The sequence below is a fragment of the Artibeus jamaicensis genome, unplaced genomic scaffold (genome assembly GCF_021234435.1).
Source record: "Artibeus jamaicensis isolate MK-2021 breed Jamaican fruit bat unplaced genomic scaffold, CSHL_Jam_final contig_465, whole genome shotgun sequence".
NCBI lineage: Eukaryota > Metazoa > Chordata > Mammalia > Chiroptera > Phyllostomidae > Artibeus > Artibeus jamaicensis.
In genome coordinates this window covers 30,519,806-30,535,423 of record NW_026521843.1, presented here as the reverse complement: position 1 = coordinate 30,535,423, position 15,618 = coordinate 30,519,806, and the positions used below count along the sequence as shown (strand labels likewise).

Genomic DNA, 15,618 nt, shown 5'->3' with positions numbered 1-15,618 from the left:
ATAAAACTGACCCTGGGAATAAACCTAACCAAGGAGGTAAAAGACCTGTATGCAGAAAACTACACAGCACTGAAGAAAGAAATCAGGGAAGACACAAACAAATGGAAACATATACCTTGTTCATGGATTGGAAGAATTAACATCATCAAAATGTCCATACTATCCAAAGCAATATACAGATTCAATGCAATACCTATTAAAGTACCGATGGCATATTTCACAGACATAGAACAAACACTTCAAAAATTTATATGGAACCATAAACGAGCCCGAATAGCAGCTGCTCTTTTGAGAAAGAAGAACAAAGTAGGGGGGATCACAATACCTGATATCAAACTGTATTACAAGGCCACTGTAATCAAAACAGCCTGGTACTGGCATAAAAACAGGCACATAGACCAATGGAACAGAACAGAGAGCCCAGAAATCAATTCAACTCTCTACAATCAATTAATATTTGACAAAGGGGGTGGTAACATAAAATGGAGTAAAGATAACCTCTTCAACAAATGGTGTTGGGAGAACTGGACAGCTATGTGCAAAAAAATGAAACTTGAGCACAGACTTACACCATACACCAAAATAAATTCAAGGTGGATAAAAGACTTAAATATAAGCCGTGACACCATTAAAGTCCTAGGGGAGAACATTGGCAAGAAAATCTCAGATATTCCACGCAGCAACATTTTTACTGATATGTCCCCTAGAGCAAGGAATATAAAGGAAAGAATAAACAAATGGGATCTCATCAAAATAAAAAGCTTCTGCATGGCTAAAGAAAACAGTATTAAATTAGCAAGACAACCAACTGTATGGGAAAACATATTTGACAATGATACCTCAGACAAAGGTTTAATCTCCAAACTATATAAAGAACTTATACGGCTCCACTCTAGGAAGACATCAAACCCAATTAAAAAATGGGAAAAGGACTTGAATAGACACTTCTCTAAAGAGGACATACAGAATATCCAGAGACACATGAAGAGATGCTCAATATCGTTAGCTATCAGAGAGAAGCAAATTAAAACCACAATGAGATACCACTTTACACCAGTCAGGATGGCTATCATAAACAAAGCAACAAACAACAAATGTTGGAGAGGTTGTGGAGAAAAGGGGTCCTTAGTTCACTGTTGGTGGGATTGCAGACTGGTACAACCATTATGGAAAACAGTATGGAATTTTCCCAGAAAAATAAAAATTGACCTGCCTTTTGACCCAGCAATTCCACTGCTAGGATTATATCCCAAGAATCCTAAAACATCAATTTCAAACAACCTATGCACCACAATGTTCATAGCAGCATAATTTACAATAGCCAAGAGCTGGAAGCAACCCAGGTACCCATCAGTAAATGAATGGATCAAAAAATTGTGGTACATATACACAATGGAGTTCTATGCAGCAGAGAGAAAGAAGGAGCTACTACCCTTTGCAACAACATGGATGGAACCGGAAAGCATTATGCTGAGTGAAATAGGCCAGGCACTGAAAGACAAATACCATATGATCTTACCTTTAACAGGAAGCTAAACAACAAAACAAACAAGCAAACAGAATAAAAACAAAGACACTGAAATAGAGAACAAGTGGGCAGTGACCAGAGGGGAGAGGGAAGGGAATTTAAGGGGGAAAAAGGGGAGGGATTTTGAGGAGCAAGTGTGAAAGACACAGGGATGAGGACTAGGGGGGAGGAAGTGGGAGGGAGGTGGGGAGACAGGGCAGGGGGGGCTGGGATGGGAGAAATAGACAAAAAACTGTACTTGAAAAATAACTAAATAAAATTTTTTAAAAAATTGACCACTTTAACCACTTTTAAATGCACAGGTCAGTGGCGTTAAGTACATTCACATTATCATGCAACCACCAGCCTACTCTGTGTTTCTATGAATCTGACTAACTACCACCGATAATTGGAGTCATTCAATATTTGAACCTTTTGGAGTGGCTTATTCACTTAGCGTAATGTCGACAAGGTTTATCCATGCCAAAGCATGTGCCAGAATTTCCTTCCTTTTCAAGGCTGAAATGTTCCACTGTACATGCATACCATATTCTGTTTCTTCAATCACCCATCAATGAAAACCTCTGCATCTGGAGATGCTGATGTAGAGCAAGATGTAAGTGGAGCAGTAGGCAATGTGGCCCTGAGACAGCAGAGCACAGCCCCCAAAGCAGATGTCAGGGCCTGGTGAGTCTGGCAGAAACACAGAGCGCCACGGCACTAACTCCGAGGAGGAGACTGGCCAGTGATCCGGGCTGGATGTCCCAATAGCACCTGTGACACCACGCTGGGTGCCTCCTGTGGGCTCCATTCTAGACTGGGAGCAACCCCCAGACAGGGACTGGCAGGATCTTATTCATGCCTGGGTGCCCTGCCCTGGTACAAGCTCACAGGCCCCAAAAATGCTCAATGAATGAATGAAAAATGAACCTGACATTGAAGCCAGGTTCTGACTCATCCCAGAGTTTTTTACAGGCTCCTCGTAGGACAAAAACTGTGCCAAGAAAAGCACGGCAGAACAGCTGCTTCTGGCTAGAAAGAAGAGGAGGCGGCAGCAGCAACAACAGAATAGTCTGATGGGGAAGCACTCATGGCCAAGCCCAAGATTCCAAGGGAGCTCAGAATCTACCTGGAAGCACCCGCCCCGACTCAGGCAGCCCAGCACAGGCCTCACCTGGAGGTGAGGAAGTCCCATTCGGAAGGGTGTGCCAGGCATCAGGCTAAGCCAACAGGATAAGGCCTCTTGGGGACCAGCCTTGCTCAGCTTTGTTGGACTCAATTCCCAGGGTTCATTGAAATAAATGAGGGTGACAGAGCCTTACGAGCCCATTATAGTGGCACAGGCAGGGCTTAGAGGGGATCGACCCAGGGTCATAACACAAGCCGTGGGATGTAGGAAAGGGAACTTGAGCTGTGAGCTGAGTCATATAGCTGAGCCCTGGGTGCTTTGGGACAGCAATCTTCCTTCACTGCAGAAGGACCCAGGTTGGTTGCCCTATGACCCCATCCCTCTAACCCATAACCACTTTACCAAAGAAACCCAACCCATTCTTCCTGCTGCTCCACTCCACTTGGCCACATAACTTGGGTTAGAGGGACACCAGTCAGGATGCGACAGAGCACAGACATTAATTCCAAATCTATGACGAGGACTTGTTCCTGGTTGACTTAAAGAGTCAATGCCAACCATACGAATGCCTACTGGGATTTTAACAAAAAGGTTCAAGTTGTGTTTCAACTCTCATTTAGGTTTTCCAGACCCTAAAGATAAAGCCCCTGGATTAAGTAGTAACTCCAAAAGAGTTTTCCTCTGTTGCTCTTCAAAGCACATATCTTGACCATTAGGGACTGCTTACCATATGGGAAGCAGTTAGAAACACCAGTAAAAGAACTCAGAAAACACAGATCTGGAACTTGGCTCAGCTTCTAAGTAAATGTGGGACTTTAAGCAAACCAATTATCCTTGGTTTCCTGATACATAAATAAAGGAAAATACTTTGTATTCCCACTGATTATGTACATTAATAAGAATAAATATATGTGAGATGATATAGAGATAGAAATATAGAGATATATACACATATATGAGGTCCTCATAAGAAAACCTATAAATACCTTAGAGACTGGTTGACTTATGCTAATATTTGCTGAATGAATGGATGCATAACCTGAGATTTTAACAGGACTCACATTAGAACAAGTGTCCCTTTTCATACTTCGGAATCCCCAACTAGTGTATCTACTAGATCTTAGATGCCACCTCTCCCCCAAGGAGGCTGTCACCAGCTCGCCCATGTCTCAACAACCAACTCACCAAGCCTGCATACTTCCATCCCATCTGGCCTTATATTCCAGCTGTCGCTGGAGCTGGCCTGACTTCCAGGGTCAGAATGTGCCTTACTGTCCCCTGGCCCAGCTCCCACCTTCAAACATGGCATGAGACTGCTTGTTGGGCCAACTGCCAAGCCCAAAATGTTGGCCTCCATTTTCTTTGACACCAGAGGGAAACAACCATTCCTCTCTCCTCATTTTCCTGAAGCACAGGCCAAATGAAAGATTTATGGAACAGGAGCTAGTGTGTCTGCTCAGGGCCTCCTCCACACACGACCTTCACCTGCAAAATGAAGTTCACATGGGCTCTTCCACCTCAGACGGTTCTGGGGAACATCATATAAAGTGATAAACTCAAAAGCATCTTTGAAAAATGGTAAGCACTCCATAAATTCCTTTGTTCTCAGTCACTACTGTTTACTTCAGTGTGATTTCAGACTAATATCTCCAGAGACCTCATATGGCCCCTGGGTAAATTCTTTCAGGGTCCAATGACCCAGCACACAGAGAAAAGCTGGACCATCCCTGTGACACCAGTGTTCTGAGCAAATGCATGTGATCTCCAGGAGGGGCTGGGAGGGAAGTCAGGAAACTTTGGCTCTGCCAGTAAATTAAGCGCATCACTTAACCTCTGGGCATTTTTCTTCCTAAACACAATGGAGCTGACAAGCCACCCACATTCCTATTCACCAGGATACCAGGAAGGCAAAGAATCTGAAAAGAAAAACAGTGAAAAGAAAAAACAAATAGGAATGTAGTCAGTAAGCATGAAGAGTTGAGAAAGAAGAGATGAACAAGAAAAATGAAAGGGGAAAAGAAACAAATAAGACAAAGAGAGCATTTAGGGTGAAATGTGACGCTCTGGAGAAGGCAAGGATGGAAAGCCACAGAAGTTCCCAGGACAGAAAATGTCCCCCAAGCCTGAAAGGCACAGTCTAGATTAGAAGATTTACCTCAAAGGCATCAGAAGTTCAACTGCAGTGGAGAAAAGTAGATAAGAGGAAATAGACTCTGTCCATCACCTGAGGTGGCAGGTGCACATACCAGAGGAACCCAGACTCACTGCTGTTTGCTTTTACGGCTCAGCTCAGAGCAAAATAGATGAGGAATTAATAGGTCCGCTATCTGTAAAAATTGTGTAATATCCCTAGAGAGGCCCTGGCCAGGCCACATCTTGACCCATGAGGTCCAATTCAGGGTGCTTCTCTTTCAGGGAAACATTCAAAGAGTTCCCAAACTGTCACTGCACAGAAAGTTTATTTAACATGATCCTTTCTCCTTTCGGTCCGTCCACACCCTTCCTTAATCATTAAGCCCTTCAGACATCAGATTCTGGTCAACATCAAACTGTCCTAAGAACAAAGCCTCAGGTCTGTTGACCCCTTGACTCCAGTTGTGTTTCAGCCCCAGGCCCATGAAAGCAGATCCACACCCTCGGAAAACAGAAGGACGCCAGGGCTGACCTCACGACCTGATACAGTGATCAACTACTCCCTACCCTGGCCCCAACCAATCAGTAGAGCCCACGACCCCAACTCCTTTAACCACCGCGATTCATAATGTTTCCTCTACATAACCCATCCCCAAGAAGCCACAGGGGAGCCAGATCTCTCAGGACAAGTTTACCTGAGACTCCAGGCGTGGTGTCGCTTCCTTAACTAACAAACCTCTACTTTCTTTGCTGCAAACTCTTGTTTACTTTTGAATGGACTTTGAGGTGCACGGGTGAAAGAACTACTTTAGTCCAGTAACAAAAAGGCTGGTCACCAGGACAACAGGGTGTGCTGAAGAAGGGCTCTGATGTCTGAAAGTGTTTCCCTAAATAAGATTTGGGGAGGACCGAGAGTCAGAAGAAAACTTTAAACACCATCTAATCCAACCTTCCCAACTGAGGAGCCCTGATACAGCTCTGCTGAGGGATTACCCAGCTGCTGCGTAAACACTTCCAGTAGTGGAGACCGCATTACTTTATAAGCAAGTTCGTCGCATTATCATTTGGACAGGATCAAACTCTATACCCACCTATTTACCCCAAATTAACTTCTTCCTGGTCTATGCTCTGGGGGGATACAGACTGAGTCTGAACACCTTTTCACCTTCCCGTCCTTCAGACAACTGAAGCTGGTCTTGATGACTTACACCCGGTTCTCCCAAGACTCTCCTGGGAAGAGGACCCATTTCAGCACACCCCTGAAAGCACGCTGTCCAGCTCCCTTGCATGCTCCTTTCCTGGGTATCTCTGGCCAACTCTGACCTCAAACTGACATGGGACACTGACTGCTGCTCCTGCCTGGCTCAGGGCATCTTACCCCATGTTTGCTTCCCAACTAGGTCTTGGCCTCCTGCCACAGTTTGGGAAAACTCTGGTCCATCTGTTGGTCTCAGCTTTGCTGCTCTGCCCCTTGCTGGAGGGCTTGTCATGAACACACTCTGTGATGGGCTGAAAAATGAGTCCCACATGTGTGCCACTTAATGGAAAACAGCTGGTCGTCTGACTTGAGGCCATCTAATAAAAATGGAATCTAGACTATTCAACAGGCATTAAATACCTTTTCTAACACCTCATATGACAGATGAGGAAAAGGAGGTACAGAGAGGTAGAATGATTCACTCAAGGAACCATAGCCGAGAAGATGAACATGAACTCTATGACCTTTGCTCTTCCAGTCCACATTCTTTCTATGGTAATTAAGAGGAAACGGGGGTGGGGAGAGGAAGCAGGGCTACACAGTGGCCCTCTTCTTAAGACATTTTGGAGTAAATTTTCCATAGTTTGTATGTATGTGCAACTTATTCTTTCTTTGACTCAACAGACATTCACTAAGCACCTACATGTGCTTTGTAAATAAATACTCTCAGTAAGATTTAAAGTAAGCCCATAGGAATCTACATCCTGGTGTATGTGAAGTAGTTAATTCTTTCAGGCATGCAAACTTTCACCCGACAGTGGTAACTGAACACCCCAAACGGTCTGCCGCACACTGCTGCAAGTGACGAGCGGGCATAGTCCATTACCCCAGGCGTTCTCTGTCTAGCAGGGACAATTCTCATATGTCATGTTAATGTGATAAAGCCAAATGTAGGGTATTGTGACACTTCATTAATAAGCCAGATCCTTAATTAAGATGGGTGACAGTGATGGTGGCAGCATCCACAACTATGGTAGGGGAAACAAAACTGCTGGACCTGGTGATCTGGAAGGACCTCAGGAAGAGCGGGCTTCTGAGCTGCATCTCGAAGGTCCATGTGAACTGATCAGGCAGAACTGAGTGGAGAGAGGTGTGTGCACAAAAACAAAAAGGCAGGAGAGAGCCTGATGCTACAGGTAAAGGGCACGGCTGGAGCCAGGAGTTAACAGGGGTGATACAGTGGAAGAGGCAAATGGATGGGTGAGGTACAGAAGCCCTTCTGTATTACGTTAGGGAGTTAGGTTGTATCCTAAAGGCAACAGGATTCAATGAAGGAATTTAGAGAAAGAATACACAGGATCAGATAGGGATTTTCAAAGGAAAACTCTGACAGTGGGGGATGAACTGGAACATGGTGAGGCCAGAGGCAAGGTAGAAACCAGGGTTGAACCTGATCAATCCTGCCTCCACACACTTAGCTTCAAAGTTTGAATTATAAAAGGAGAAGAGATTGTTTTTCATGCACCTCTCTCATGGCACGAAACGATTTCTTCAAAACTTTGCAAAGGACATCACCTTCATCATTTTCCAGCCACGTGATGGCACAAGAATGATGTCAGCTGTGGCATTCTGACCAATGGTGATGTGTAGGAGCCTCAGACAGGGCAGCCATTCAGCAGGTGGTGGCTGACTGCATGAGCCCCTTATGTCAAAAGGGAATGAGGGTAGATGAGCCCTAAACAAAGTACAGTCAGGGTCCAGAAGCACGGATAAGTCAAGTCCAAGCAAAGCAACAAGTCAGAAGCAAGACAAACAAAGTTCCACGACAGAAGGAGTTATAGACCCCAGTTCTCCACAGGAATGGAGGGTTAAAAACAGACAGACTAGGAAACCAGCAGAGGAGCCAGCGCCTGTCTCAGTTGGGGTAGTCCACACAGTGCCCTTATGAGGATCAAAGAAAGACACTCCCTCTGGCCAGACCGGGCCACGAGCAATGGAATTTACAGCAGGAGTCCCAACCATGACTGGCCAAAGCCTGCGTGCACCTGTGGAAGGGCACGTGCGAGCAGCTAAGGAGGAACGTCTGGTGGGAGAGGGGGAACGTGTGGGTGGGAGGAGGCAGATCCTGACCAGCGAGGGCTGTTTAATGCTGGGTAAATCCCATCACTCGTGCTGCAGAGCCGTTCCTACTGGGAGTGTACAATCAAACAACTGACAAAGAGGATGAGGTCAGAAGGCTAACATACTCTCCTTCCTTATGGGGAAAATATGCTCATCTCGGCAAGTCTGAGCCTTCTAAGAACTGAAGGATTCTGACATTATCCCCTAGTTTCCAGGAAAGCTTGATCTTTTTCCCCCCAAGATAAGTGGTCTGAAAATCAAGAGCACCTGACTGCCAGCTTGCTCCTTAGAATGACCCCAGCAAGGCACCTTCCACAGAATCCAGGACCAGCAGAGAAACAGGCAATTTTCACAAAATTTATGAGGTTCTGCTTCAAGCCACAAACGAGCAACAGGCTTGCAGCTGCATTAGGAGAGGCTCTCGGTTGTAAAGATGTAAAATTAAAACAATTTCTCTACGTTTGTATTAACACTAAGCTCAGGCCAACAAAAGCAAGGTTTGCAGTATCAATTACCATCTTCTAGGCCCTCCAAATTGGCCTTGAATATGAATTACCATGAGCTAGGAAAAAAACTGTTCAAAGGGATGAACAGAGGCCAATGTGACAGCCCCGTCTCTGAATTTCTGGGCCACGGCTGTTTTAAATTAGATTCTCAGTGCAGATTCCATGAAACTCTTGGCTTAGCTCTCTAATGGAAAAGTTATTCTTGTGCTCCGAGCCACAGATATTTATATGGAGGTACATCCATAATTCCAATTATATTTTGTTTTCATGATGCTCTTTTCCTCTATATAAACGAAGTGATAACTTCTGTTACCATTTCTGATAGGACACTTGCAAAAAGCTCTGGGCTAAGTGCAGATTCCACAGAATCCAGATAAATGATTATAAAATAGGCAGATTTTAGGTGTTGGGAAGTCCTCAAGGAACACTTTCAGTTCTTCTACCCAATGAAGCATCATGCCTCTTCCTTGTCAACCCCCTCCCCCATCTACCCCTCAACTGCTCAGGGACTTCATGGCTCCTCCTGGGACACCTAGTCCCCAAAGTAGTTCTGTCATTTACTCCTTATCTTTGCTCTGGGGTCTTTGCATTGAACACATGGTCTTCAAAAATAAAGAGTTTTTATCTTCTTAAAGGAAGTAGCACCAACACATAAAGCAAAAAGATATTTCTGATTAAAAGGAAAGCATAGTTCTTAAGTAACAATGTGGTTATTCTATACAACAGTGTGATGAACAGTCTAGGAGAGCTACTAAGAAGTGGTATAGATAGAAAACACAAAAGGCAGTCCAAAGCTTTGAGGAAATTCATCCAAGAGAAATCTAAATCGATTACCAAGATGACATAAAATATTAGGAGGCACACCCATGGCCTCTTCCTAGAAGTCTCTCTGAAGCACAGTCCTAGTTTGAAAGAAAGAGCAGGGCGGGGGAGATGATGAGAGGAAACTAACATCTGTAAGTGTTAACATATGCCAAGCACTTGGTCCATATTATTTCTTATCTCACTTAATCTTCAAAACAATTTGGCGGGATAGGTTTTATTGTTACGATTTTATAGAGAAGGAAACTTAGCCTCAGAGAGGTGAATTAACTTGCTCAAGGCCACTGCTATACTCAGCCTGTGTTCCCCCCCCCCGCAAATACATGTTGAAATCCTAACCCCCAAGTGGAAGTGATTAGGTCCTGGGAGTGAGCCCTTGCGAATGGAATTAGTGCCCGTGTAAGAAGAGCCCACTGAGTGCTAGCTCACCCTTCCGCCACGTGAGCACACCGAGAGAAGACGGCTGTCTCCGAGAAGTGCCCCCACCAGAACCATGCCAGTACTCTCGTCTTGGATTGCCAGTCTCCAGAACTGTGAAAAATCAACGTTTGATGCTTATAAGCTACCCAGTCTGTGGTACTTTCTTACAGCAGCCAAAAAACACTAAGATAGCCACAACATCTAGTTATCGGCAAAGCTTGGATTCAAACCCAGATGTGCCAGACTCCAAAGTCCACTTCTTTCCCATGATCACATAGGGCTGATGTGAGGGCCCGAGGAGAAGGCCAAGGATGATTCCTGGTTTGGTTTCCTTAAAAGAATGGGATTTGTTGGGAGGATATGGGACAGACATATGTCTGTGTAGATTTCTTTATGTATTATAAACGGGCTTTGCTGATATCAATCAACATTCCCAGATATGTTGTCAGCCACAAGTAAAGGATCACACGTTGAACGTAAACCTCTCTGCACAGTTAGGAACACATGTAGACACATGCGAGCAGAGAGGGAACATGGTCTCCATGACCAAAGGGAATAGGAACCTCTCCACAGAGGCTTTTCCTTTCAACGTGAATGTGAGAAGGGCTGGCTGGTCAGGAGGAGGTTTTGATCTACTACAGAGAATCTGAAGGACAGCACGTGGGGGCTGGAGCAGTTGCTTTGGACATTCAGAACCATTCTGCACTGGGAATAGAGACCCAAATGCATCAGTGATTGTTAATAAAATTGAATGATCAATAACCGAACACGCATACCCTTTATAAGAAGTTCAGATGATTTTACAATAAATTATACCAAATTTCTAAGGAACAGATAGTCTTTATCTCTTATGAAGCACTTTAAGAGAAATATTCAGGAAACAGAAAAAACTACCCAACTTCTTTAATGAGGTTAATATAAACTTGACACCAAATAATATAAAAATAATAATTTTAAGAGAAAATTATAAATCAATTGTTTCACTTATGAACATTTGCAAAACTCCTAAATAAAGTACTAGCAAATTATTGGGTTGGCCATAAAGTCCGTTTAGTTTTTTTCCATAAAATAAAAGACATATTTTTTCATTTTCACCAATAACTTTATTGATTTGGATATTTTGAGTATGTCGATTATTCCCTGTGTGGTAGAACATTGATTGTTCTCAATTAATGTCTCAATTTAACCACTACCAACTTCAAATGCTCTACCCAACCGTGGAGCATTGTCCAGCGAGAAATCTCCAGCATGAAACTTCACAAACCACTTTGACACATTCCATCAGTCACAGCATCTTCTCCATATGCTGCATTTCAGTTGTTCTTATCATTCTTGAAATAATAAAGCATTATATGCTAGAAATGTTGCATATTTTCTTCTATCTTCAATATTAAATAGCTACACAAAAATTCACCATTCTGATTTTTTAATGCATGCTGTCACAATACAATTAACAAGATTGTTTTGAATGAAATTAAAGATAACTAAGTACTACTAGAGCCATCTTACATAAAAAAACAAATGCAACCAACTTTTTGTCCAACCCAATATATCCCATAAAATAAAAATGTATCTGTACGTACATATATATGCAAGTATGTCTCAACATAGGTAAATATACTCCTATTATTTATCACATTTTAACATAAAAATAAAAATATATCATCAACTAGTTCACATAAAAACATTAAGGCATTACATAAAATCAAATTCAGTCAAGATAAAATTTTTAACTTGCTAAATAATATTAATACAAGAAAAGTTCTTAATTTAATAGAGAATATATATCAAAACTTTAAGTAAACTTCATGCTCAATGGAGAAAATTTAAGAGCACTCATTAAAAGACAGTAAGAAGATAATGATGCCCACTATTATTACTGAACATTGTACTGGAGGATCTATCCAATGAAATAATAGAAGAAAAAGATCTGAGTAAGAAGAAATAGAAAAAAAGACAAGTTATTGTTTTGTGATTGTCTACTTAGAAAATCCAAGAATAGCTACATATAGATTCTTAGATCTATCTAATAAGAGAGGTCAGCTGGGATGCTGAATATCAAAATTCAAAAATCAGGAAATATCTCTCTGGGCCAGTAAATTTGAAATTATAATAAGGAAAAAAGACAGTGTCTACAATAGCAACAAAATCTATAAGAAATAAATACAGCAAAAGTTGTATAAGATATTTATAGGGGAAATCATCAGTCACTCACCTGAATAAAGGAAGACCCAATACTGGAAAGGTGTCAGTTCTCCTGTAATATAAATTGAAAGCAATTTTAATAACATTCCCAAAAGGCGTGTATGTGTGTGTGTGTGTGTGCGCGCATGCATGCGACCAGACAAACTAAGATTTAGATGAACTAGTAAAACCCCCAAAAGGCCAGAAATTCTGAAAAAATAGAAAAGTAATCATAGTAGTTAACAATTATCATGTGCTTCCTTAAATGGTAGGCATTATTCTAATATTCTCTACACAGTGTCTCTTTACAATTATCCCAGAAGTGGGTACTATGGTCTATTTTATAGACCAGGAGACTGAGGCATGAGTACCTTGCCCAGGGTTACCTGATACTCAGGAGTAGCAACAGGGAGAAAATAATCAAGTCCAGAGTTCTACACTCAGTCAAACTCTCATTTGTAAGTGCAAAACAGAGACATTGCGAGAAATATACTTTAAAGTTTACCACATACCTTTTATGAAAGAACTTCTAAATTTATGTTGGCATGAAGAAAAATGAACTCAGAAGGAAGGAGTGCGGTATCAGAGTAGGAGCCTCCAAATGCATTGAATAAAACAAAACAATGTAAAATAGGTGAGAAAATCGGGGCTCAAGGAAAAGTATAGGTAGGAAATACAAGGTGTATAACAGTGTCATTAGTTATTGAAAAACAGAGTCCCATACCTATGCCCAAGTGGACTACTGAGTTGACTCAGTGATACCTTGTGGCCAAATGAGAAATGTCAACTAAAGGAATCACATCATCACACAACAAAACAAACAAGTTGCTCACAAGAATTTCTCTTGACACTGACCAGAAAGACATTTCTCGTGTGGTTAAATGTCTACAAGATCTGGGGCACTAGTCCGAGTATGATAATTTGGGAAAGAAGTCCTAGACTCTTACAATTTTTTCGACAAGGAGGTGATTTACATGCATCCACCTTCCAGATGTCTCTTCCTTGTAGAATAGAAAAATAAAGCCTCCCTCTGACGGTGTATTGTTTGGATGGCCACGTGCCATTGAAAAGCCGTCCTTCTGGGATATTCAGGTGGATTTCTGGAGGAGGACGGATAAGGTGACCTCTGGTGGGATAGGATGTGGGCATTTTCTCCCCGGGGCTACCCCAGAATCACTCGCACTGACTATTTCCACCTCCACTAAACCAGTCCATCTTGCCAATGCATGGGATCACCCGAGTAGCCAGTCTTCTAACAAAGTAGTTTATTATTGTATTTTCACAGTAATAAGCATCAAGAAGCAATTAACTTTCCTTTCCCCTTGTTCTGTGGTAAATGCTTGACTTCCCTACCCTGACATTCCACATAACATGTAGGCAAATGGGAGCTCTCCCGGGGTCTTCCTACCCGTCACACTCCCCTGACAATGCCAAGAACTCTGTAAGCCCACATTGGCAGAGCTCTGGAGACATAATTTGCCTGGTCCGCTTAAAAATTCTGCCTTCTACCAGGACTGCTCCAGAATCCCATGGAGTTCTCAAACTGCAGGCTGGCTGGGAAGCCTCCAAGGAACGCTGGATACTTTTCGGTACAGTTGGCTCCCAAGGGAAGGTGACTTACCCACCTCTGGCTAAGTCTGGAGCAATTCCCAAGGACTTCCAAGGAGAAGTGACAAAGAAAGAAAAAAAGAAGTGGCAGTGGGAGATGGGGGAGATGGGAGGCATTTTATAGTTAATTAAAGTATCAGTTATTAAAGCAGAAAATACTCTCCCCCTCCCTTTTTCTATTTCTAAAAGATTTTATTTACTTATTTTTAGAGAGGGGAAGGGAGGGAGAAAGAGAGGGAGAGAAACATCAATGTGTGGTTGCCTCTCATGTACCCTCTATGGGGACCTGGCCCGCAACCCAGGCATGTGCCCTGACTGGGTATAGAACTGGTGACCCCCTTTGATTCACAGGCCGGCACTCAATCCACTGAGCCACACCAGCCAGGGCCCTATTTTCTATTTTTTATAAGTAAAATAATAATACATGTACAGGGAGACTGCAGACAGTAGAACTGAGATACACAGACTTTGGAGACTGACCCGAACTCAAATAGCACATGCAACCTTGTGCTATGCAACCGTGGGCAAGTTATTCCTCTGATTCCAATTTCTGAACCTTATATTGTGAAGATTAAAAATAATGGCTCATATCTCAAAGAGTGTACAAATGAAATACCATATTCATGTGTTTTGTACTCAATCTTAGCTATTAACTATTGTAAAAAAAAAAGGTGAAAAATATAGGCAAGCAAAAAGAAATCAAACGCATCTATAATTCCACCATTCATTTCAATGCATATAATTCCAATATTGTTGAATATATTTTTAAAGAGTAAAATGATAGTGCTTTCTAGTTCATAATCTGCTTTTAACATTTAACACCATACCCTAAGCATGTCCTATATAATTTGGTATGCTTGTACAATATGATTTTAGAAGGCCACATTCCTTTCCTTTGGGTTATTCTACTTCTTAATGACCCCTGCCCTCCTTTCTCTATGCAGGCCCCACACTTCATGTATTTAGAACTCATCTGACCCATCCCGATGACCACTGGCTGCTTTCCAGTTAGCTCACTGGGGATACAGCCTCCATGTCACCATTCAGAACACCTGCTCCTTAGGTAAGAGACACATTGCCAGCACTCATTATACCCCTGGCGTCCAGAGCAGCCTACCTAGCACTGCACAGCAAACTGTGACTGATGGCAAACCACCCAGTTTAACAAGATTCCATAAAGTGTTGGTACAAAAGCTGAACAATGCAGGAGGTGAGTTCTCTCCAAAAAGCATAAGGTTGATTTCTGGGGCATTAAATACACTATTAAAAATTCTCAGGAAAAGGAAGAGACTGAAGATTTTCATCTGAGCGCATTGTTTTTCTAAGTAACAGGGTCAAACAAGTTCAAAAACTAAGGGCTTTTTTTTTTTTTTAATGGACGTCATGACACTTCCTTTATCAATTACACTGAGACCACGGTAAAACTTTACTGATGTGCACAGATGGGGAATGGTCAAACTGAATCAGCAGAGAAAAATGAATTACGTCCTTTTCAAAATAAAGGAGTTTATTTCCAATGAAATTCATTTGACAAAAAATCTTTATTTCCAAATAGTTCAACATCTTGACTTGTTCTGATGGGTCGGTCAGAACCTGATCTAGTCAGCACATATGTTGCAATCACACTAATTGCTTGTATAGAAATGGGAAAGGCTAACGTTCTTCAGAAGTTCATTCTCCCCCAAAACAAAAAGTTCAGTACCCCCTAAAATCCTGCTCACACAGCTCACTTTTGGGGAAAGCCCTCCCTCCTAGTTCATGTGGACAGCGAGCTCCAGCTCCCGCTGCCCCCTGCTGCTCCACCCGAGGGGGCCAGAAGCAACAATATCAGTCCAGATGGATCCTGCCCCCACCCCCACAAAATATCTCCAGATTCCAGGCCTGACCTGTCCAGACCCATCTGAGAATTAACAAGCGCCTTCTAAGCAACCAGAGAACGAGGCCTGTCATGGAAACACTGATTCAACCTTAATGAGAACTGACATAAAAC

At 42.5% G+C, this 15,618-nt stretch overlaps 1 protein-coding gene across 3 annotated transcripts in view; it reads right to left on the bottom strand.

The window, feature by feature from the left end:
• Positions 1-9,967, bottom strand: part of STON1 (stonin 1) — a 41,173-nt gene extending 31,206 nt beyond the window's left edge. For 2 of the 3 annotated variants that reach the window (XM_053666845.1, XM_053666846.1), the window contains exon 1: positions 9,846-9,965. The gene's annotated coding sequence lies outside the window, so the exon portion shown is untranslated. Of the gene's footprint in view, positions 1-9,845 lie in introns of all 3 variants that reach the window. The other variant, XM_053666847.1, reaches the window with a different exon arrangement.
• Positions 9,968-15,618: the final 5,651 nt, after the last annotated feature.